The 26,254-nt window shown below is 37.2% G+C and overlaps 1 long non-coding RNA gene across 1 annotated transcript in view; it reads right to left on the bottom strand.

Moving 5' to 3' along the window:
* Nucleotides 1-13,355: 13,355 nt before the first annotated feature.
* Nucleotides 13,356-26,254, bottom strand: part of LOC148127372 (uncharacterized) — a 130,584-nt gene continuing 117,685 nt past the window's right edge. The window contains exon 2 of the long non-coding RNA XR_015742264.1: nucleotides 13,356-13,732. This is a non-coding gene — a long non-coding RNA (uncharacterized LOC148127372). The remainder of the gene's footprint in view (nucleotides 13,733-26,254) is intronic.

Below are 26,254 nucleotides of genomic sequence, written 5' to 3'. Positions count from 1 at the left end.
GGTGATATTTGGAATTTTATAAAAAGAATACATATTTATGATTAATCACACAACATTAGAAAGTTTTCACATAAAGAATTGATATATATATATATATATATATATATATATATATATATATATATATTGTCAATATTTGCAATTTTTTATTCTATTCTATTTCATTTTATTTTTGACAAGGGAAATGACAAAGCAAGGATTTTTTAAAAAAAATAATTTATTTATTTCTTTCACAATTTTCTTTTACTTTAAAAATTATTATGATTATTTATTTTGAAATCACAGTTTATTGTTAATACTATGTTACAATATTTTTTTAATGTTAATAAATGAGAAGTAGGATTAAATAAAAATCCCATCATTTACATTTCAAAGAATGTCCTTTGATTACAGATAAGTCACACAGATGTTCTAAGGGTTGTAAGAGCATCCTTGTCTTCTAATAAAAGAAACCACGTGCATAATGTAATAACAAAGTACAAAGTAATAGCCATTTTCTGAAATGGCAACCTTCTTCATGTCATTTTGAAAAAAAGTATGTATCTAATTTTCAAAATTCTACATTTCTACTCACCAAAACAGATGGATACTCGTATTCTAAAGAAATAATTTGGAGGTTTGTTTTATTTGATGCAATAAAGCAAACATTCTATGTCTTACAAGTATTGGGTGTTTTCAGTGCTATTTTGACTTTGAGGAAGGAATTCATAGCCTAGAATTCAAATGGAATCAATCCATTTGAATCCTTTTGCAACTAGTAAGATGTAAAAGTGAATGGAGACATTTAATGGTTTTAACCAGAGTAGAAGCCCCATACATTCTCACAAATGTCCCAAGTGTACTGTCTTCTAAATTATGAGGAAGTAATGACATTAATCACAAAGAGACCATCAGTAAGAACTGTAAACTCCCCTCCCCCTCCTTTTTAAGTTTTAACCACTATTGTACTTTTTGTGTGATAACCAGAATCAAACAGAAGAGCAGATGGACACACACAGGAACTGAAATAGTTTGACTTTATTATCTGGTAGACTTCTGTGTGAGTCTGAAGGCCTTGTCAGAAACCACAACAGTTTACAAACTGGCAACTGTGGGTTTGTCTGTTCACCATTGAATCTATTTCTAGAAGGAAAAAAGAAACAAAGAAAAACGTTAAACCAACGTGTGAAGCATGTGACCTGGCTGTACTTAACAAGTATCACTGACACATAGCGACCTCTAATATTTGCATCATCACTGTACCCATAAATTATTTTCTGGTTTTTCCCATAAGCATTTGTTTTTAATCTGTTTCGAACTGAAACCAGCAAGCACAAAACAACATGAAACAAAGTTTCAACTACATCATCTTAATAGTTCAGTTAAGAAGTTGCATTATATTACAAGCTTTCTAAATTTTCACTCAAGTACATGGAGAATATATTTTGCTTTGGACAAGCCATAGATGATTTAAAAGCTACCTGGATATTCCTGTCTTAAAGTTTTCCTACAGTTATGGGGAATCCAAATGTGCTTGAAGAATTAGCATATGAAAAATAGTACTTAAGTAATACTTTTCTGTTAAATAATATTCTCCAATGCCACTTCTCTCACTACTCAAAGGAAAAGAGATCAACAGTAAGTTAAGTAATTTTCTTTACATCAGTAGAAAAGTTATCTGTAGCAATTAGATGGCAGAACAATCTTAAGGAGAAGTGGTCAGTCCTTTCTTGTTAAACTTTCAAATTCCCCACAAAAAGTAATTGTTTTTGTTTGTTTCATCTTAGAAATACTGCATGTTTCTCCATTATTTAATTTTTGGGCTCTGTTCATATTTTGTTCCTATAAATGTTTCTGCCACATTGATTAAAAAAAAGCTTTCATTCAAGGCTGGGGATAACTTCATGCAGAGGTGTAATCACTTATTATGGTACAGGTGCCAAAAATTAATAAACATACTACCTTGTCCTTATTATAATTCATTTTAATTTAATTTTGAGATTCTGCAGGACTTATGTAGAAGCATCAGAGGCTTGCTGGCATTCATGGGTGTCACACTGCTTACTGTATGTTAGCCAAATGTAATATAAGCCAATTGCTGAATGCTTTACCTGCTCAGTTAAATTGTAAGGCGTTCCTTGATGTTGATTGTGCAAATGTTAAGGATTGAAGTTTTAATACTTTCTGGTACTTCTTCAGCACTACTTCATTGAATGACAGTTGCTCACTTTCACATGCACACCTCAATAATTTTAGTCTTACCTCAGAGGAGTCTCTATTTTCCTGAGTTCAGAAAAGCATGTTTCTGCAAGCAAGAGGTATTCCTGAGATTTTCATTGTGGCCCTCCAAACATAATACATCCCAGAGGAAGAAAAAAAATGAGTGAAAAACACACATCTTTCCCCAATACTGTTCTTTTTTAGCTTTAGGCTATATAGATTGCAAAAATACCCCCCTTCATTCAGCAAACATATGTTCAACTGTTTTTTTCTTTCTTATAAGAAAGTCCTGCTTTGTGTTTTGATTTTAGCTATCACTTCTCATCACAGCTAAAGTTTTCTGTGCAACAGCTTCATGCTAGTCTGCTTATTGGAACTCTAAATGAACTACCCCTCCCAGGGCTCAGTCCATGTATTTTTTGTTTAGTCTTCTCAAACCACTAGTTACAATAAATAGAGCCCAGAGAGTGCTAAAAGATATGAAATGATTCCTATTCTCTGCACTTGAAGCTCTCCAACAGTCTTATTTAACTAAAATGCACTCCAAGCACTTTTTCCTTCTTCCTCTTTTCCCTTCTCAGGAGTTAATCTTATGTTATTCCCTTTGACTTTCTCCGTTCTTAAAATATTTGAATCCTTGGATGCTGAGCACCTTTCATTCCTTTTCTCTTAAAAATGAAAACACATTCTCCCTGAAATTCCTAGAAGGAGTAAATTATGTATTTTGTAAATTCCCAACTGATAGAAAAGAGACACTAGTGAGAATGAATCCAGCTAGCTTTCTATACCTTCTCTATACATGATCCATAGTGTTAGATCAGGTACAAAAGAGACGCGAGACCAGTGCACTTCAAGCTCTTTATTTTATGTTAAGATCTGTACAAGATCTTGGAGCCGTGGCAGCACTTCATATAGGGATTGCTCGCAGCTCGTCGGCCAATGACATCACCTTGAATCTCCCGCAATCGGCTCGGTCAATCGCGGTTGATTCTAAGTGAGCCAATCACAGTTGTTGAGTCGGCCAATCAGAATGTAGTTCATGCGGACCAATCAGAATTTACCGTTTGGAATATGTTAATACAGAACACCCCTCCCCTCTTGGTTCAGTCCTACGGGACATGGTTATGTAGTCCCACAGGTAGGCGGGGCTCCGTACCTGCCTATTTGCCCTGCGCAGCTCAGTTGTTGTTTGGTCTTTGACCGGTTCGGATGGACTTTCCGTCGCTCTCGTCCTTCTTAATGGAACCGCCTGGAAGGGTGAGCCAGGCCTATTGTGGTAGCTCCTACCCGGTCTACCCAGGTTGGTTGAGCTGCCGGTTCTGCTGTTCCCGCCTGGTCTTTCCGGGCTGGTTGAACTGGCTTGGCTGCTCCTTCCAGGTGAAGCTCCTGGTTGTTCGTCTGCTGATGGGTCGTCGTCTGTCGGTGAGTATTACTGGTTTATTTTGGTTTGGGGGTGTTCGGTTTGTGTTTTAGAGTTTTCTTCACCTCTTTGTTTATTGCTTGCAGTTTCCCCACCCTCTCTGGTTTCTTTATTAGTGATTGTCTGTGGTGTTTGTGTGCCGTCCATGTTGTCGGTGGTTGTTCTTGACCTTAGTTGGTCGATGTGTCGCTTCCAGCTTCATCCATCATCTGTTTGTAGGTGGTAAAACCGGGGGCCTGTTACCTGGGTTATTTTTTACGGTACCCAGAGTGGGTCCCATGTGAAATTCTTGGCATATACCGTGTCTCCTGGGTTAAATGTTTGGTGTTTGCTTGAAGAGTCTGGGGGTTTCTTGAGGTTGTATGTGGGGTGCAGTCTGCCTAGCTGGGACCGTAATTTGCTTCCCATTAGTAGTTCTGCTGGGCTTTTGTTGGTCGTTGTGTTGGGTGTTATGTGTTGTATTAATAGCATTTTATTCACTTTGTCTTGTATGTCGCCGGTTTCGATTTTTTTTATGGCCTTTTTGGTGTAACAGACTATGCGTTCCGCCCACCCATTCGCTGCTGGATGAGGAGGCGCTGTCAATGCATGCCGTATGCCCTGTTCCACCAGGAATTTTTTGAATGCCAGTGCGGTAAATTGTGGACCATTGTCTGACACTAGCACATCTGGTAGGCCGTGGGTGGTAAATAGTCTGCTTAATTCCTTGATAACGGCCTCCATAGTGGTGGATTTCATGGCGCTCACCTCCAGCCAGTTGGAGTAAGCGTCGACCATTATCAGGAATGTGTGTCCCTTGGTAGGTCCGGCGAAGTCTATGCGGATCCTAGACCATGGGCCTCTGGGGGTCTCCCATTCCAGGATTGCGGTGGAGGGTGGGCTTGGTCTTGATTCCTGGCATTTTCTGCATGAGGCCACCCAAGTTTCAATCTGTTTGTCCATCCCTGGCCACCAGGCATAACTCCTAACCAGGGCTTTCATTTTGATGATGCCTGGGTGCCCCTCATGCAACATAGTCAATACCCTTTTTTGTAAAGTTTCAGAGATCATAACCCTGTCCCCCCAAAAGTATGGAACCCTATTGCGTGAACAGTTCAGTCTGCCGGTTTTGAAAGGTTTTAAACTGCTCGCCGCCGTCGGTTTCTGGCCACCCTTTTCCCACCCAATTCAAGACCCGCGCCAGACGTTTGTCTTTATTAGTTTCTTGGACAATGTCTGATGTGGTCAGGGGTGGATTGGGTAGTGTCTCTATGTGCAGTGTTGATGTTGTGGGTGCTGGGTTGTCCTCCAGGTCAGGCAGGTGGGAGCGGCTCAACGCGTCTGCATGCGTGATGTTCTTTCCGGGTTGGTGTGTCAGTTGGTAGCTTTAGGCGGCAAGGAACTCAGACCACCTTGTCATCCTTGGTGACAGTATGTTCGGGGTGGCCTTGTTCCCTGCCAGTATTCCTAGCAGTGGTTTGTGGTCGGCAATAATTGAAAAGGTCCTACCATATAGGCATTCATGGAAACGCTTCATGCCAGTGATTACTGCTAGGGCCTTCTAGTCCAGCTGGCTGTAGTTTCTCTCCGGCTTGTACAGCATTTTTGAGAAGAAGGCGATGGGTGCTTCTCTTCCATCTGGCAGCGTGTGGCTGAGGATGGCTCCGACACCAAAGGGTGAAGCGTCGCAGGTCACAGTCAACGGTAGGGTCTTGCTGTATTGCATGAGGAGTGTGTCAGATGTCAGTAGGTCTTTTATTTGTTTGAAAGCATTTTTTTCCTGCTTCCCCCAGACCCAGGTGACTGTTTTGTCCAGTAGCCTATGAAGGGGTTCCACTGTGGTCGCCTTCTGTGGCAGGAAAACATTGTAAAAGTTTATAAGCCCAAGAAAAGCCTGAAATTCCATTTTATTTCGTGGTCTAGGGGCTTCTTTGATGGCTTTAACCTTTTTTTCCATGGGGTGGATTCCGTTTTTGTCTAAAAGGTACCCCAGGAATTCAACTTTCTCTGTGCAAAGTTGACATTTTTGTTTTTTCACTTTTAGCCCAGTGTCTTTGAATTCATCGGCCAATGACAGCACTTTGAATCTCCCACGATCAGCTTGGCCAATTGCAGTTGATTCTAAGTGAGCCAATCACAGTTGTTGAGTCGGCCAATCAGAATGTAGTTTGTGCGGACCAATCAGAATTTACCTTTTGGAGTATGTTATACAGAACACATAGTGTGGCAAATGTGGTTGGTATTTACTACTTAAGCTTTCTGAGGCCTCTCTTTTAATATTAAAAGAAAAATGATAGTATCAGGGTCTATGAAGAACACACTCCAGAATAGAAACTTCTACTTTTCAGAGTATTGTCCCTTCTTGAAAGCATAATACAAGTTTCAGACATTAAAAACAAAGAGAGAGAGAGAGAGAGATCATATATCTCTATAAAGGAAGGAAAGCCCCATCAAAATTCAATCTAACGTTTAGAGTTTTAAACTATATCAGATTGAAAAAGTGGTACATTAGAGATTTATTTCTAACATCATACTGTTAAATGGACTATCATTGGTAGGCTAATCTTAGTCTTACCTTCATTTGGTAGCAGCAGAACCTAAAATGAAAATGATGTCTTTCTGGACAAGAATTCTATGTGTATGTCCTTGTATATGTATATTAAGTTATGCAATTTGCATATACTGTGGCTTGCATGTTCCTTATCTTTCTGTTTTTTAGGAGGAATAAAAGAAGTTACCTCATGAGGTTGTATTGCCATTACAGCTATCAGTCAACAGAAGGGTATACATATGTCTCAAAAGTACTTTTAATCTTTTTGCATTTTTTATCAAGAGAAAATATGTTACACATTTTTCCTGGCATTCTCGTCCCCCCCAAAAGGAGTCTATTTTAGTTGTCAAATATAAATACAACATCCAAAGTTCATTTCAACTTTTAGATTTTTAAAAATATTTATAATAATGCAAGGCTTTATGTTTGACACAAAGTCGAACTATTTATGACTAAGGCTAGAGACCAAAACCTGATCATTCTATACATAATTTCAGGCCTCCATCTGGAGAGGCTGAGTGACTTTGAGAAGATGTCCTGGATTAGGCCTTGCCAGCACCTGGCAACATCTATGGTGTGGATTAAATCTTTATACAAACAGATGGTTAATACAGTTAGTTTGACAGAGGTAGATTTGATAGTGCCAATCACTAGTTTAGGATGCTGGAAAACCTGAAATCAGGCTTTTCTTTCCGTGTTCTTCTGAAAAAGTTTCTTGTCACTGAAAAGAAGGAAAGAAATTATTTTAGTAGAAGAATGGAATACTTTTAGCAACATGAATATTTAAATGTCTTATATTTCTGCATATAGACGAGTTTTACTGATTTCTGCTTTTATAATATATAAAAATCATGTGTATGCCATATTTATTGGGAGGAAGGAATACTCAGGTCACTTTAATTTTATAATAACTAGATATTGAATATTATATTAGATATTGAATGTAACTATTTAAATAAAAATAAAAAATCAGTTAATAATAAACCATTTATAATAAATCCAGAGGAATCTGCAATAGGAGGTGAAGTGATCCAAAGTGGCAGGCATTATAGAATCCTCATTATCACCTTCATTTTTTTTTTTTTAGTTCCATTCAACCATATACAATTCTTGGAAGTAATGGACATTTTTGCCAAAAAGATCTTAAAAGTCAATTTTAAAGACATTTCATGGTAATGTGGCCAGCATGACTATATACCAAGGTGCATGGGATGCTGTTATTTTCTCACCAGTGGTACCTATTTATCTACTTGAATTTGTATACTTTCAAACTGCTAGGTTTGCAGGAGCTGGGGCAAATAATGGAAGCACACCCTGTTAGCTTTCCAGCTCACAACCTCAATGTCTTTAACCCACTGAGCTATCATGCCTCTGTAATGCAAATAATATGCAACATTTTTTTTAATTGATAGATTATTAGAGAAGTGGAACAGGAAAAAATGTTAACGCCTTCAATAGTAACATAGACAAACATGGATTGACCTTAGCTTAACCTACCTCATTAAGTTTTTGTGATGAAGTGATTTGGAGAACAATATATTTTATTCTGAACTAATTGAACAAGAAGAATATAGAATCGTTGTTGTCAGGCATTCAGTTGTGTCTGACCCTCACCACTTTTCATGACCCTCTGTCTTGTACTGCCTCCTTCAGAGCTGTCATGGGTATCCCTGTGTAATCCTTTATAGATAATAAATGAAGTTGCTTATAGGGAAAAGGTGATGGCACTGGTGGATTGGGGCACTAAAAGTAACCTGGTTCTAAATGTTAATAAAACAAAGGAGATCATTGTAGATTTTAGAAACAGCCAGCACAATCATATTCCATTCAGTATCAAGGATGCAAATGTAGAGGTGGTCAACAGTATTAAGTATCTGGGGGTGCAGATAACTAACCTGAACTGGTTAGTCTCCACATGTCATCCTTAGGGAAGTGTGCAAAGCAGTCTCTGCATTTCCTGCATTGGATGAGGAGTGCATATCTCTCCCCTTCTATCCTGGCTGCTTTTTACAAAAGCATGATTAAGTGTGTTTTAATAAACTGCATCACTGTTTGGTTTGGTGGCAGCAGTGCCTCAGATAGAATGTTCATACAGAGAGTGCTAAGGACAGCCGAGAAGATTATACGAAGCCTTCTTCCTGGTATTCTAGATACTGCTTATAAATGCTATGTGCTTAGAGCTCAAAACATTGTCAGAGATCCCACCCACCCACTTTATGGTCTGCTTCTGTTGCTCCCCTCTAGGAGGAGGTTTTGAAGTATTTCTAGCAGGACTACCAGATTCTGTAACAGCTTTGTTCCCTATGTTATCCATCTGGTAAACTTGCAAGATTCATTTTTCTCGCCATGTACATGTATACATCTGAATTAGACTGTGTTGTTCCTCTGTGTCATATAATATATGTGGGTATATGCATAATTTTGTATTCATTTATTTAATCATATTTATGTAGTATATATTGCAGGTGGTGACCCTCTGAGAGCTGTGTGCAACAAAATTTCATTTTAATGTATGCCGATTAGTGTAGATTCAAACTGACAATGAAGTTATTCTATCATCTATCTATCTATCCATCTATCTGTCCAGCCGGCCAGCCAGCCAGCCAACAGATGCTAGTGTAACCCCTTCTCCTTTTCCACTGATCACTTCCAACATGATTGACTTTTTTGAGGGAGACATCTCATGCCAGGACTAAAGTAGGACAACCTCGGTTTGGTGATTAGCTTCAAATGATATTTTTGGTGAGGTTTGGTCTGAAACTTGTTTCTTTATTTGTTATTTTTGCAGTCATGGAATACATAATAGTTGCCTCCAGCACTACAGTTCAAATATGTCCACCCTTCTCTTATTTGCTCTTATTTTATCTCACTTTTGCATAGTCCATGTGCAGTCATAAGTAGCAATTGGAAAAATTACTGCATTTGATTGTGAGGGTAACATCTTCACTCTTCCTGATGTTAGTCATGCTAGACAGTTCTATTATTCATGCTACTGCAGTTCTTCCAAGTGCTATATGCTTTCTGATCTCAAGGTTTGGTCAATTTTAGAACACCCAGGAATAATTCATTTACTGTTTCGATACTGTTATTGTTGATCTGCACTCTGACCTGTGTGTTCTCTGCAGTTGTCACTTTCTTTATGTTTTTGATGTTAAGGTGCAGGCCCAATTTTTCACTTTCATGTTTGACTCTCAGGATTAGCCATTCCAGATCCTTCTTGCTTTCTATAAGCAATGTTGTATCATTTACATCAGGGGTGGGATTCAAATTTCTTAACAACTGGTTCTATGGATATGGCCTAATTTGTGGGTGTGGCTTGGTGGTCATTGACTGGCTGGGCATGGCTTATATATAATTATTATAAATATTTATGTAAATATTGAATTTTTTATAAAAAAAAACCAGCAACTTTTACCCAAAGTCAGGCAGAGCAGGCAGGCAGATTGAGTTGCTTGCAGAATCACAGATTCATTTAGAGATCTGTGTTTCTGCCATCTGCTATCTGGGTCTGCACTGAATAATAGAAGCTTCAGGCTCAGCTCTGCTTTTAGATTACTTTGCTTTCTAGCTAATCTAAAGCTCCTGGGACAGCAGAACAGCTGATGGGCAGGGAAGAAAAAAAGGAAAAATAGCAACTTAGCAGGCAAGTTTGATGGCACACATGCCAGGTAAGGAGTGAGTGGGCAGGGCAGGCTGGGGCCATCCAGTGGTGTGATTTGCTGGTTCTCTGGCAGGTAGAATTCCACCTCTGCTGAGAGCGCATTTTGCATGCACGTGTAGACCATTTCCTAAAAACCTCAGCTGTGGCGCCTGGATAGCTGACAAGCTCTGTGTGAGGGTGCACAGCATTTGAAAATCCTCTTCTTTCCTGTTTTTTCAACCTCAGCTGTTCCACGCAAAGCAGCTGAGGTTGAAAAAGCAGGAAATAAAGGACAGCCAAGAGCCCGGGTGGGTGGGAAGGCCAGAGCAGCAGACACCGAACTGGTTTGGTGTCTGCTGCTCTTTAGAGCTACCGGTTCTATAGAACTGGGCTGAGCTGGTAGCATCCCACCTCTGATTTACATATGGGAATTTGTTGATATTCCAACTGCTGATTTTAACCTCAATGTAGATTTCTCCAAATATGCATTTCTCATAGCTATTTCTGTATACATATTGAATAATACAAGTGACAGAACACAAACTTTCTGAGCACCTTTGTCAATTTTGAACCATTTTACTTCTCCATATTCTGTTCTTACAGTGGCTGCTTGATCAGAGTACAATGACTGAAGTTTCTGGGCATGGTGTGATGATATTCCCAGTTCTTTGAGGCAGTTCCAGAACTAGTCATGGTCAACACAATTGAAAGCTTTTGTATAATCAGTGAGGCACATGTAGAAGTCTTCTGTTTTTTTTTTAGGATTCCCTTGCTTTTTTCCATCATCCAACCTAGATTGACAATATGATTATGTATTCCTCTTCCTTTCAGACATTCTGCTTGTATATCAGGCAGTTTTCTGTTGGTGTTGGATTCAAATGTTGCTGGATTATCTTCAAGAGAATTTTACTCACGTGTGGTATCAAGGCTATGGTTCAGTGGTGTTGTATCACCTTTCTTTGTTATTGGGATAAATATTGACCTTTTGCATTCTTTATGCAACTGACCAGCCTTCCCTTCACTTTGGCAAAGCACTGTCAGTGCTTTTGTTGGCAGTGATTTCAGCAACTGTGCAGGAATTTTATCAATTCAGCTTTGCTCCTCCAGGGTATCTGGTTTCATTTCTTATAGGTCAGCTTCTCCTCTTATGACTTGTTCTTGTTTTTCATTAATGTAAAGTTGTTCTGCATACACCTGCCATTTTTCTCTGATTGCTTGTTGGTCATGCGATTTGTCCCCATCACATCCTCTGACCATATAGCCTTTCTTGCCATAAAGGGGTTTCTGACATTCTTCACATAAGTGAAACACTCTCTTGTATAACCTCTTATGGTTGCTTCATCCTGTTTTTTACTTTGCTCAGCCCAGTACTTTTCTTTATCTTTTCTTGCCTCTCTCTCTAGAACTTTGGATTTAGTATTTGCATTTCTTTTGCTTTCCTTCTCTCCTCTGCCGTATTTATTGTAGCTTCTTATATGTGTTGTTGGGCTATTTCACTGATGGTTGTTTTTATTTCCTCCCATAGCTCATCCGGTTGTCTTTCTACAATGGTGAACAGTTCAAACATGTTATTAACTTCAACGGCATATGCTGGGGGAATCTGCTTGGTGCCACATTTTTAAATCATGAGTGGTGTTTGATACTGAACTTTACTTTGATAGCTAACAGTTCTTGGTCTGACTCACAATCTGCACCAGGGAATGTTTTCATGACAAAGATGGAACTTTTCCATTTGTTCTGGCATAATATGCAGTTCAATTTGGTTTCGATGGTCTCCATTTGGTGTACAAGTCCAAGTGTATAGTCACCACTTGGGTTGTTCAAACCATGTGTACATTTATGGTTATCTATTGTTTGGGCATAGCTGAAACAGATGTTCTCCTGCCTCATTTTGTTCACCAAGGTCAAATTTACCAGTGATTTGTTTCTTCCACATCTCTCGCTTCTGCTCAAATAATATAGATAACGTCTTTCTTTGATGTTTGTTTCAGAATTTCCTGAATTTCAGCATGGAATTCTTTGATGTTCTCTAGTGCTGAGTCTGCCTTGGGAGCATAAACAGGAACATAAACTTTCAGAATTGTAATGTGTGGTTTTCTATTTATATGTATTGCCATTATCACTGACTGTTCAAAAACTTTCTATGGGTTCTGCCTACTTTTTTATGCAGTATGAAATCCATTCCTCTTCTGTTGGTATCATTACCAGAGTATTATATGATAACCCCATCAGAATTGAAAAAGCCATAGCCAGTCCATTGAACTTCATTGATGCCTAGTATATCAATGCTGAGCCTATTCATTTCATTTGTTCTAACATTCAGCTTTCCTATATTGACATTGATATTTCATGTTCCTAATTTGGAGATCTTTGAACAATGGAGAAATCTCTTTTCACTAAGAGCTGTGTCAATGCCTGGCGGGCCATTAGGATTTATCCCATCAGTAATATGGAAGCTCCTGCTGCTATGATAGTCTCTTTGCTCTTCCCCTGTAGCTTTATTGGTATCCCCCCAGGGAGGCAGACTCACTGCTCAGTATCATATCTTCCACATGTTTGAGTTGATTCATGAAGTTTATTTATTTATTTATTTGATTTGATTTATCTATTGCTTACAAGGTAATAGATATAAGTATAAACATGAGTAAGAATATAGGAAATAGGTACGAATAAATGAGGACAATAGGACACGGATGGTAGGCCTGATGGTGCACTTATGCATGCCCCTTAAAGACATCTTAGGAATGGGGTGAGGTCAATAGTGGTTAGTTTGAGGTTAAAGGAGTGGGGGTTAGAGGATGTAACAACAGAGTCAGGTACAGACACTGACCACTCTGTTGCTGAAGTTGTACTTTCTGCAATCAAGTTTGAAGCAGTTGATATTGAGTTTGTATCTGTTGTGTACTCTTGTATTGTTGTGGTTGAAGCTGAAGTAGTCATTGACTGGTAGGACATTGTAGCAGATAATTTTGTGTGCTACGCTTAAGTCTAACCATAGGTGACGTAGTTCAAGATTGTCCAAGCCCAAAATCTCAAGCCTGGTGATATAGGGTATTCTGTTGCGAGCAGAGGAGTGTAGTACTCTTCTCATGAAATACTTCTGGACTCACTCGATTGTATTAATGTCTGATATAAAGTGTGGATTCCAGACTGATGAGCTGTATTCGAGTATTGGTCTGGCAAAATTTTTGTATGCTCTAGTTAGCAATTTGATATTTCTGGGGGAGAAGCTTCGTAAGTTTAGATTTACAACTCTTAATGCCTTTTTGGCAATGCTGTTACAGTGAGCTCTGGTGCTTAGGTCATTTGATATGAGAAATTTTTGGCAGGGAAAACTGGAGTAGGTCATCAGGTCTTTCTCAAACTCAAAACCATGTTGGCCAATGCAATAGGTTTATACTATTCACCCCTCACTATAGTGAGGTATGGTTGAACTTTGGTGGTGGGGGAGTATAGAATATCAATGTAAAATAAATATACAGTAAGCAGATGGAAATGCAAATTTGAAAATTCACTATTTTGAAGAAAAAGATCTACAAATATGAAAGCAAAGTCAATAAACTTGAGACCATCAATGTAAGTTTACTAAGTTTCATTATGAAACACACAAAGAATTGCCAGTTCTTAATTGCTTAATCAAAACAGAATTAATATGAAGAAAAAAATTCTCTATATGTTGTGCTCCAAGGCAAAGCCAAGTGCCTCGCTTATTCCGCTATAATATACAACCAGATTTGTTTCACCTAAGTTTCATTTCATGGGTTTATAGCTGCTGAAGAAAGAAAAAAGAAAAAACTTGGAACAGATCCCAGACTTTACTCTTCATCTCCCAATGGTTTGGCAAGGAATAGCAACAGGAACATCTCCTTTTTGATTCTAGCTGCACAAATGGAAGAAAAGATCAATCCATCCCATCTCCTCTCTGTTGGAAAGATGTTAAAGTCTGAAAGGAAGAAGGACAACCATATTTCAGTTTCTGAAAAATGCACAAGTACCTCCTAAACATATAGATGCAAAGGAAATGTAAGGCGACTGCTAACCACCATTGTTTACTAGTCAGTCCAGTAAATCTACATGTCGAAACATTGGTAACTGGAAAACTATAAAATATCTATTTCTGAAGGTGCCTATTAGTTGCCTAGTAATTTCTGTCCAGCATGCTACTTTTCCTTAATTTGTTTTTAAATCGAATGGCAGTCACACTGAATAAAGAAGCAATTGTATAGTTAACATGTACAAAATGTTTGAAAATTGTGCAATATCAGCATGAGTCAAAATAAAGAGCAGCTTGGGGAAGTGAGGAAATCTCACTTTGATTTTGCTTACTTGTATAAGCGAAAGGATAATTGAAACTCAAAGATTACTTTTGCAGTACAATAACTTGATTTTTATAATATTGGGGTTCTTTTTTCCTTTTTCTTTTGGACTATTTATTGTTCCAGTGAGTTACTGGTTGAAAAACTGCAAAGGCAATTTCAGTTAGTATTTTATCAATAGTACTGATACAATTGGGAGGGATTTGGACATTAAGCTTTCCAGGGAACCCTATCCAATTCTTAGATATTCCATATGTCAACTTTCTGTCCTTCAAAGTTTCTCCTTTATTTGCCAAGATTTTATTTATTTATTTTTATCCTGCTTTTATTATTTTTACAAATAACTCAATATGGCAAATACTATATATTCAACACATCTTCCTGGTCCTATTTTTTCCCACAATTCTATGAGGTGAGTTGGATTGAGAGAGAAGCACTGGCTCAAGATCACTGAACTCAAAAAACGTCTAGACAATGGAGAGAAGGACCTGTACATTGACTACCATGCTGACTGTATCAAAAGTAAGTCACACAACCCGCAACTCAGCTTTAAACTTCAACCACAACCCTATCTCAACCAATCCACCATCACACAAGACTAGGCACGCATGCCCCTAACTACCTCAATTCCAACTACTGCTGGCCTTAAATGCAAGCTACTCAATACAAGAAGCCTTGCGAATAAAATACCTGAATTTCTCCTCTTACTAAATATGGCTAAATTTGACATCATATTTGTCTGTGAAACATGGCTCAATGCATCTCTCCCTGACTCCATTATCACAATAAGAGACTATCATGTTTACCAATCAGATCATGAAATTCATAGAGGAGGTGTTGCTGCTATCATCTATAAAAAGTAATATTACACTACTAACTAGAGCATACAAAACATTTGCTAGACCAATACTCGAATACAGCACATTGGTTTGGAACCCTCATTATGTATCTGATATTAGCACAGTTGAGAAAGTCCAGAAATATGTCACAAGAAGAGTTCTCCACTCCTCTACTCATTGTAGATTACCTTATGCCACCAGACTTGAAATTCTAGACCTAGAAAACCTTGAATTACGCTGTCTTCGGTCTGATCTAAGTATGGTATATAAAATCATACATTGCAATGTCCTACCTGTCAATGAATACTTCAGCTTCAACCATAACATCACAAGAGCAAACAGTAGATACAAACTCAAGGTTAACCGCACCAAACTTAATTGCAGGAAATACGACTTCAGCAACAGAGTGGTCAATGTCTGGAATACTCTACCTGACTCTGTAGTTTCTTCCCCAAACCCCCAAAACTTTAACCTTAGACTGTCTACTGTTGACCTCACCTCTTTCCTAAGAGGTCTGTAGGGGGGCGTGCATAAGCGCACCAACGTGCCTACCATCCCTGTCCTATTGTTTCTTTTATTTTTCTTATATGTACCCACTTCATGTATTCATAACTATGTATATACTTATACCTATTATCTTGTAAGCAATTGACAAATAAATAAATAAAATAAACCATCCAGCTGGCTTTTGTGGCTAAGGTTAGAACTCATGGTCCCCTGCTTTCTAGCCTGCTGCCTTAATCACTTGTGTGCATGTTTTGATGATTGGTTAAACAGGAAAAGGGAGTTGCAGTCTTGTCACATATGAAGGTCACCAGACTGAGACGGCTACTTTAAATAATCTGTCTATATTGTAGAGGTGGTGACTGTCCCCCCACCCCTTTCCATGCATTGCCCTAAATGACATAAATAGATATTTCTTTTTCGGGCATTCAGAATCATATATTTTATGAAATGTTATTTCATTTCAGCTCAGCTGTAGCATGCAGTGGCTGCATTTCAAAGATAGCACCAAGAAAATGGAAATCTCTTATCTTATTAATGTATCAGTTACCCTACAATTGTTTCAAATCAATAGAAACTTGTTTCAAATCAATAATACCACTTATGTTCCTACCATGCTTACTTAGTCTAATTTATTCTTTCTGCTTACCATCATAATTCTTCTGCATCTCAGCCATTTACTGCTTGACCAGGTATATTTTCTTCAGGCTAGTTACAAATATGTAATATGGACAGTTACTTTTCTTCAAATAAATCATGTCAACTGCTATGGAACTCTTTATGGGAGGCTATCACATAAAGACACACATTTCTGTAGCCCTCTGAATGTTTCTTTTCCTGCTAAGCTCTATCACCTACAAGAGTATATCATATCAACCAGTCATCTCTGCAATTTTCCAAATACAATTTCCTATTCTATGTCTCTCTTTTTTGGAGAAGTTAGCAAGCCATTAAACTATGCTTGTTTTTGTTTTAAACTACTTTTTCAGTAGTAGCATACATACAACTCGAGTGAAAGGATAATATGGTTGCACAAAATGGTCTGTGCCCCCATACCAGCCCAGATGACAATAGATCTTCTGTATGTTAGAAGTTGTGAGTGTATAAACATGTAAGTGTAGGAGATGCTGAGCTCATAATAGATATTGTAAATTCTTTCCAAAATTTGGTCAGAACACTTCTTTAAATAGCTTGCAAACATCTCAGATGTGTACATAGATATAAGAAAAAAGGGCAACCCATTGAAATAAAGATATTATATAAATTAATTAACATAGTAATGAAGAGCATATGAGAAAGCTGCACTGCAGTGACAATAAGTACTAATTAACCTTCAGACTTCCTTGAAACCTCAAGAAACGAATTGGAAAATAAAATTTCTAAGAGACCATGTTTCTGTCCTAAATATACAGTGTATCCAGTACAGATATTTCCTTCAAAGTCCAATAAGCTTAGACTTATCTGATTGTGATGTGAATGGGATGTCAGTACAGATACAGTTATGGTAAGAATCTTATTCACCATTTTTTTCATTCATTCATTCATTGATACACTTGCCTATTTCAACAAGCGAATCTGAGTGGCTATAAAATGGAATAAATACATTTTAATAGAAAATTTGAAGGAAGCTAGCCTAATATGACATGACTATGAGCATATTTGTTGTTCTTTATTCCTCTTTCTTGTTACATTACTGAGTGTGAAAACTGTATTGATGTGTGTTTCCCTGAATCCCCCACTAGTTATATAGATCAGGGATTCCTGAAGGTCTCCAAGCCCTTCTCAGAGATTTGCAAAATCAAAATTATTTGCCAACCTATATTGAAAAATAATACAATATTAACATCCTATCAAACAATCACAAACAAAATTAGAGACAACAAATATATCAATTGTATTATAGTATCATGGGAAATATCAATAAATATAAACCATTCAAACAAAAAACTTTTGAGGTCTTCCATAAATTTAAAAACGGAAAAGGGGTCCTGGGAGATTTTTTTTTTAAAAAAAAACATTGATACAGACTTAAAAGCAAGTATAAATATATTAAAATAGGTAACTTTGTATCTTCAGAAAAGCATAGGAACTGAAATGTAAAACACAATGTAGGTATCTAATTTTACCAAATGAATCTCATTTAATATCTCATTGTGTAAGTTTTGAGCTATGGATGCATTGAGATGATGGCTAATTAGTTGCATTGTTTTCACGTGTCACTAAAGTATATTTAAACCATTCAAGTGAGCACCCACAAATGGCATTCTGAAACACACCATAGAATCCACTAGGAGCATTTCTAGAGTAGAACCATAAAAGAGAAAACAAGTCTTTCTTTCATTACCTTTTTGCAGCATCTAGTAATAGCATTGGAGGCAAAATGTCAGTAGGTGCTTTCCTATCACTTTGATATTGGACATGTTGAATTTCTGTTTTTTGCCCATGCATTAAAAATTAGAATAGTTCTGTCTTATATATACAACAAACACAGAGAGAGAGACACATTGCTCTGGTACAACCAGCCTGGTACAAGTTGTCCTTGATTTACGGCCACAATTGAACCCAAAATTTATGTTGTTAAGTGAGACATTTATTAAGTGAGTTTTGCCCCATTTTACAACTTTTCTTGCCACAGTTGTTAAGTAAATCACTGCAATTGATAAGTTAGTAACCTGGTTGTTAAGTGAATTTGACTTCCCCATTAACTTTGCTTGTCAGAAGGTCATAAAAGATGATCACATGATCCTGGGACACAGCAATGGTCATAAATATGAACCAGTTGTCAACCATCTGAATTTTGATCACATGCTCATGGGGATGCTGCCATGGTCATAACTATAAAAAGTGGTCATAAGCAGGGGTGGGATTCAGCCAGTTCAGACTAGTTTGGGTGAACCGGATGTTAAATTTATATCTGGTTCAGTGAACCGGTAGTTGAACTGACTGGGTGGTCCCTCCCACACCACCCCTCCCCTCCAAGGAGTGGCACATGGGCCATTTTGAATACAAGTAAGTGCAGGGTCTGTGATTTGACTCTGGAAGGGCAAAAAACAGGCCTTCTGGAAGTCTGGAAACAGGCCTGTTTCCGGCTTCCAGAGGGCCACTGGACCTCGGGGGAGGCCATTTTTACCCTCCCAGAGGCCCGAGGAAAGCTTCTGACCCTCCCCGAAGTTCCAATAGGCCACACCCACCATGGCCACATCCACCAAACAACCAGGCAGAGAACCGCTTGCTGGGATTTTTGAATCTCACCCCTGATCATAAATCACATTTTTCAATGCTGTTGTAACTTTGAATGGTCACTAAATGAACAATTGTAAATTGAGGATTATCTGTATAGAGATTAAGGTACTGGACTAGGAATGGGGAAACCCAGGTTTTAATCCTGCTTTAGGTATGTAAACCAGCTTGAAGACTTTCATCTGGTCATTCTCTCAGCCCTAGACTATGAAGTCAAAAAACATCTACCAACCTGCAGTGGATTAGTATAGTTGTGTTCCCTAACCTTCAACAAAGAGGCTTTCATTCTACAGCTGCAAATGATGACAAAGATGATAAACAATTTAATATCTCAATTTCTCTCTCCCTTTCTTCCCCCCCTCTCTCTCACACACATGCAAAGGCTTAGAATTCAGTTCGTTTACCTTGGGAAGGAAGTTCATGAGCTTCACAATCTTTTCTCACATTGTTGCCATCTGTTTTTAGAAGCCTCATAGGTCATCACTGAGAAACAGGGTATGAAGTGCTCATGAGAGCACTTACTTTATCAATCTATGCCATCTCCCAGGACAGTTGTTGTTGTGCAGAATAGTAATGCTATGTTAGATAAAAAGGTTAGAATAATAAAAAAATTAAAAAAAACAAAACAAAATAGGTTTAGTTTTGCATATTCCAGTTGAATTTCATTTTTCAATTATTGGAGCTGAATATATAATTTTTGCCCTTCTCAAAAATGGGTATACTTTTTCCTGCACATGAGCATAACACTGTACAGATGTAACCTTAAATAATTGTATCAGAACAGAAAGTTCATTTCTAAATGATGCTGAAACCACATCCTACTTCCAAGGATTTCTGAGGAAGGATTGGTGGTTGAAAAAAAAATTAAGATGGTAGTCATAACAAACAAAACCCCATTTCTTTTTTTTCCACACACTGCACTGTGAACATTAAAAGGGGGAAATACCCCCTCTCTCCTTCCATATGTCCCTGCCTACTTGTATGTGTGACCACTTGGTTTGTTCCACAAGGAGAGAAGCAGTCACACAAAGGATTGCAGGAATTGGAAATCTTCTGTATACTTTGTGAATAACTTCAGCAGCTGTACACTGCACAGACATTAAGCTAAAACACGACACTGTTGGATAGTTGCATTAACTGCGCTTTTAAAAAATATTTCAGTAGATCTTTCTTGTTTAAAATCTCTTTTCATTTGTTCATTATAAACTTTAGCTTAGCTCCTGAGTCCTTCTGCTCCATCATAATGATCCTCAAATATTTACGCAATGAACCAGGGTGGCATGGAAGAATCGAGGCTGGCATCCTGGCATAGAAGAATCAAAGCTGGAAAGAAGTAAAGAACAGAATCCAGTGAGAGAGCTACATTTTCTTCAACTTTCAGGTCTGTACTCGAGCTAGAGATTCTTTGTTGTCTTCCCTGGAAGTTGAAAAATGTAATAGATGGTGATTTGCATACACTAAACAGATTCATAATTTATAAAGGATCGGCTTTTCCCAACTATACATCTGAATTCATTTTGCTTAAAATGAAAAGAAATAGAAAAAAGGATGACATAACTGAGCAGGTCTATTTTTAACTGATTGTTTCTATTTAGTTCCTCCTTCTATTGTTGCCTTTTTATTTCAGTCATATGTAATTTTGGCTAATCCTTGTAATGCTGCAGGTACTCTGAAACATTGTCTACACTGATTGTAAATCAGGACTGATAAAGTGCATAATATAGCAAATATTTGCATATTGTTAATTAGGTCTTACTTTGACAGTTTGCTCTTAGTGTCACATGTTAAAATGGGCTCTCAGTATTCTTTTATTCTCTTCTATGAGAAACATGTTGAGCATAAACATCCTTTCAATTTTTTAGACTGGAACAGAAAAGGATAATACTCTGTTTATTTGGTTAAGAGGTAAGGACGGGGTTTTCTATAAATTTTATTTCTACTGAATTTAGATTTCAACAGCAAACATATTATTTTCAAACTCAGCAGAAAAATTTTATTCACACATTTCTAGGAGCTCCATCTCTAAACATTTATTTATTTTAAATCCTGCTTTTTTGCTTCAAACATTCCTTGAGCAACAAGCAATGTATATATTTTAAAAATCCTTGACCAAAAACAATTTTGGTGTATTTTTCTAACACATATATGAATATTTAGAATGTGTCAATCCTAATAATAGACATACTTTGTCTACATTTTGTTATTAGAGAATTGTGATAACAATATTTTCAAAAATGAAGATTTTGGCACAAAGGTATGTTACAGGCATATCTATATTTCCTCCAAACATTTAGCATATATGAAAGATGCACATATACATAAAAGTTCTAATATATTGAAAGCAAGCAAGCCTACATTTCAATGTGGCCCATCCTGGTTGGAATAAAGGAAACTAAAATGCAAATGGTCTAATGGGCATTCAATTACCCAGCCCTGTTTGAAAAACAATTTTCTTTGTTGACTCTGTGTGAAGTTGCTCTTTCTGCTGTATGCAGTAAACTGTATATCTGCTGTATACAGTCGAAAGATGGCAATTCCATCATATCCAGCAAGGCTGGGTTTTATGGCTTTTAAGCCATAACTAATCTGACTATAAGATTAATGATCATCACAAAAAAGGTAATAAAAATGGTTGGTCACATGATGATTCAATTTATGACAGTCATGACATATGACCATAATGGGCATGCTCCATTACAGTTGTAATTCAAGGAGTACCAATAAATATTTATATAACATATCTTTAAAACTTCATTCCCCTATACAGAAGTATTGTCTTTTTTTCTCACTCTCTTTCTCTTCACCAAGAACCTAAAAGTCTTAGAATTGCATTATTTTTAAGAAAAAAGAAAAGAAAATTGTTAAATAAATTCAGTTTTTGGTACATCTCACATATTTCTTCCCCTGCCAGAATTTAATATGTAGAGATATTTTTACCTCATGGATATTATTAAGAGACAGAAAGTAAGCAAAGCTAAATATTGTATTGAAGAAACAAGTTGTTTAAAAATGGCTAGACATTGAATTATCCTTTTTTGGAATTTATCCATACAATGTACCAAGAGCATATTCACCATATATTTACCTCTTGTCATGTTCCCTCGCAAATGTGAATGGGCAGTTAAAACTATAAAAATTAGGAATGGATGCTTGGATCATCGGTGCCCTTTACAGTGACACTTGATTATATGGGTGACTGAAAAAGGTTTATCATGTTCTTCAAGATAAATCAACTGCTTTCAGGGTATGCATTTGACAATAGACTAGGAATTACACTAGTGAATACAGCTGCAATGAAATATATGCTCTTTTTCCAGGTACAGCATGCCTTTCAGAATTGGAAAGGAACAGTAGGCCTCATTTCTCATATAAATAGATATAGTGGACTGCAAAAATAAACCCTGTGTTAGAAAACTGTAGTTATTGGAGGTCAGTTCTGCCTGAAATAACTTTTCTTTCTCCATGTGCATTCACTCACCTTGGGTATTTTTCCTTATTTACTTGTTTTGTTAGACAAATCTGTTTGCAAATAATTCTGTATGGAATTTTGAGGCTTACGTTTTTAAGCTTTATTAATATAGCATGCTAACATTTTGTTCTAATAGTGCCAATGAGCTCGCAGAAATACTGGGATATAAATGGAGTGGTCACTAAGAGGATAGGGCAACTTTTGTTTATGCAACATTTTGTGTGTATACTAGAGACACCACAGAAGTGTAGACTAGAACAGATTCCTATACAAACAGATTCAAGTACACAACTCAATAAACTTCTCTGGCCAAAAAGTTGCTATTTTTCTGCCTGTAGATACATAGATGGCTTTGCAATTATTTACCTTTTATACTCATAATACAAATGGATTTTCCAACTTTTATGGTGAATGAATTTAAAATAATAAATTCTATAACTTTAACAGGAAAGCAGCTATATTCATCTTCCTCACATTTTCTGATTCAGAAAAAGGAAATTAAAATAAATATTATTTGATGTATGAAGATTTCTCATATGTGAATTTCTAATTCATTTTGATGATGAAAGCAACTCCCTATTGACCAGCAATAGTGATCATAATTGTCTATGAGAGCATAAACAGCATAGGATCATCTGGATGATTTTAACTCTTGTTAACTCTGTTGACTGTGGCTGAAAGGAGTTCAAGTCAAAAACATGTAGAGAATATCAAGTAGTTACAATATCTAAAAAATATTAAAGTTACAATATCTAAAAAATATTAAAATCCCAAGGGATTGATGAAAAGTATGAGGTAGCAATTTTACTGAAGTTAAACTGGTCTGGACAGGAATCTACTTGGGCATCTTGTATATATTATCTTGTATTTTGTCATAGAAGGAAGATGGACGTGCTAAAATAAGTATAAATATTATCTGTAAATCTACATTACTTACCTTTTCCTATCTTAAGATAATTTTCATATCAAAGTATTAGAGCACTTATAATTCCATACTCTTAATGATTTTTTTAAATATCAGGACTCATTATAAGTACAGATTTCTTGACAATAGTAATAGACAAGAAACAGTATGGTGCAAATAGTAGATTCTTAGAGCTAGCAAATTTCAACAAGGATCTATTGAATATATACCACTCAAATCACTGTAGAAAAAACAGTTGCTGATCTTCAGCAAGGACAGGTGGTCAAAACAAATCCAAACCTTTCCACAATTCCTGTTTTGAAATAATGGTGACTGATATGTTGTTTAATATGGTGTCTGCTAGACCTACTTTTTATATATCCAAAATAATGCTGAGACAATTTCCAAAGCAGTGTGACCGAAGAACCCTGGTAAAAATCATTCATGTATAGTCCTATCAGTAGTCAAGAATTCAGGTAACTGAAGTTTAACACACCTAGAGGGTACAATGTTGTTGACAGTTGTTTTAGTAACTCATATTCCCACTGTGACTTGCCCTTGTAAAATAAATTATGCCATGTACCCTGGGTTGTTTAATTCAATAACACTAACTTTATAGATTTTATCTGTGCTCAGGAGGTTCACAATTTAGAAACTATTCTGTGATTTAAAAAGCCTACTAAATGCAAAGCAAATTGTTTTAAAAAGGAGACAAATACTATCCTATTAAATACAAAATTCTGCAACCCAACAGGACTTCAGAGAATAATTAGGACTGCAGAAAAAACAATTACTACCAACCTGCCTTCAATCAAGGACCTGTATACTGCATGAGTCAAAAAGAGAGCTGACAGACCCCTCACATTGCGGACATAAACTGTTTCAACTCCTTCCCTCAAAATGACGCTATAGAACACTGCACACCAGAACAACTAGACACAAGAACAGTTTATTCCTAAACAAATAATTCCCTCAACACTGTTCAACTATTACAAAGTCTGCACTACTATTACTGTTAATCTTCTCATCACTCCTTATCACCCATCCCCTCCCACTTGTGACTGTATGACTATAACTTTGTCGCTTGTATCCTTACGATTTATATTGACTGTTTTCTAGTATGATTTGATTGCTTATTGTACCCTATGACTATCATTAAGTGTTATAGCTTATGATTCTTGACTCTTGATGAATGTATCTTTTCTTTTATGTATGCTGAGAGAGTATTTGCACCACAACAAATTCCTTGTGTGTCCAGTCACACTTGGCAGATAAAGATTTATATTCTATTCAACTCTATACAGTATCTCTTAACATTTCTATACATGTATCATTTTTGTCAGCAAACAACCATTACAGTTTTTCATTAAAAACAGGGTTCAAGGGTCTGGATGCTTTAATGGTCCTAATTTACAAAACTACAAATTTCAATTGAATTTCAAAAAAAATTATAACAGAAAGAACAGTTCAAAGTAGAATTTTTTTCTTTAAATACTTTATTAAATAAATTTATATACATACAAGAAAATCAAAACATTCAATTTGCTGCAATGCGAGCAAATACAGTGTTCGCTCTAATTGACAATTTTCTCATTGTATCAAATAATCATTCACTTATTTAGTTTAGTTTACTTTATTGTCATTACACCTCGTACAAAGAAATCAAACACCATCTTCAGTGCACATCATGACCATGACCATGAAAATAAACACAAACACACACCTTTCACCCTCCACACATTGAATCAAAAACTCCTGACACCATACCAATACTGCACCATATAGCAGAATTCAAAAGAGCTACTGTCCTGGGATAGAAGCTGTTTTTCAGCCTATTTGTCCTTGTTTTTTTTTATTCTGTACCATCTGCCAGATGGTAATAGTTCAAAAAAAGGGTTCCCAGGATGAAATGGATCTTTGAGAATGTTTTGAACTTTCTTAAGGCAGCGGGAGCTATAGAGCTCTTCCAAAGAGGGGAGAGGGCAATCAGTGATCTTCTGGGCAATGATGTTAACCCTCTGGAGTGCTTTCCTATCTGCCACTGTGCAATTGGCAAACCATACAGAGGTGCAGTAAGTTAAAATACTCTCTATGGTGCAGCGGTAGAAAGTTATCTGCAATTTTTCATTCAGTTGTTGTTTCCTGAGAAGTCTCAGGCAGTATAATCTCTGCTGGGCCCTTTTGACCAGTGATGCAATGTGAGCACCCCAGGTCAGGTCCTCTTTTATGGTAACACCAGAAACTTAAAACTGGCCATTTGCTCCACTCAATCTCTATTGATAAGCAAGGGCTGGATGTCTGATCTGTTCCTTCTATAGTCCACTATAAGCTCCTTGGTCTTATTGGTATTGAGGACCAAGTTATTGTCTCCACACTGTGAAAGCAACCGGTCCACCTCATCTTGATAGGCAGACCCATCCTCCCCCGGAAATGAGTCCCACCACTATTGTATCATCTGCAAATTTAGCAATAGTATTACTAGCATGAATGGGAATGCAGTCATGCACCTAAAGAGTATAGAGTAAGGGACTCAACATGCAACCCTGTGGTGTACCAGTGTTAAGAATAAGGGCTGAAGAGGTATGAGTACCTAATCTGACCTTCTGTGAGCGGCCAGACAGCAAATCCATAATCCAAAGGCAGATTGAATAAGAAAGGCAAAAAGTTTAGACACTAGTCTATGTGGAAGAATTGTGTTAAATGCAGAACTAAAATCTACAAAAACCATCCTCACATAGCCCTCCTGCTGTTCTAAATGGGTCAGAGCAGTGTGAAGAGTGATGGCTATAGCATCCTCTGTTGATCTATTTTTTCTTTATGCAAACTGGTGTTTATCAAATGTATGCGGAAGACCAGAAATGTTGTGCAGGCAGGCCAATTTCTCAAAGCACTTCATAATGATAGGAGTGAGTGCCACTGGTCTGTAATCATTGAGGTTATTGATAGGGAACCTCTTTGGCAGCAGAACAATGGTGGAAGCCTTCAAACAAGATGGAATAGTGGAGTGGGATAAAAACCAATTGAAGATCCTGGGAAAGACTCCAGCCAACTGATCAGCACAGTTTTTAAGCACTTGGCCAGAGATACCGTTAGGACCAGCAGCCTTTCTAGTGTCCACAGCCCTCGGAATGCTCCTCACCTCCTGTTCCTCCACAATAAGGTGGGGGCTATATTTGGCTGGTGATTGTATTTA

The sequence above is a fragment of the Pseudonaja textilis genome, chromosome 2 (genome assembly GCF_049901715.1).
Source record: "Pseudonaja textilis isolate UNSWEBS1 chromosome 2, rPseTex1.2, whole genome shotgun sequence".
Taxonomy (NCBI): domain Eukaryota; kingdom Metazoa; phylum Chordata; class Lepidosauria; order Squamata; family Elapidae; genus Pseudonaja; species Pseudonaja textilis.
Note: the sequence above shows the minus strand (reverse complement) of the source record. Positions and strands in the feature narration are given on the sequence as shown.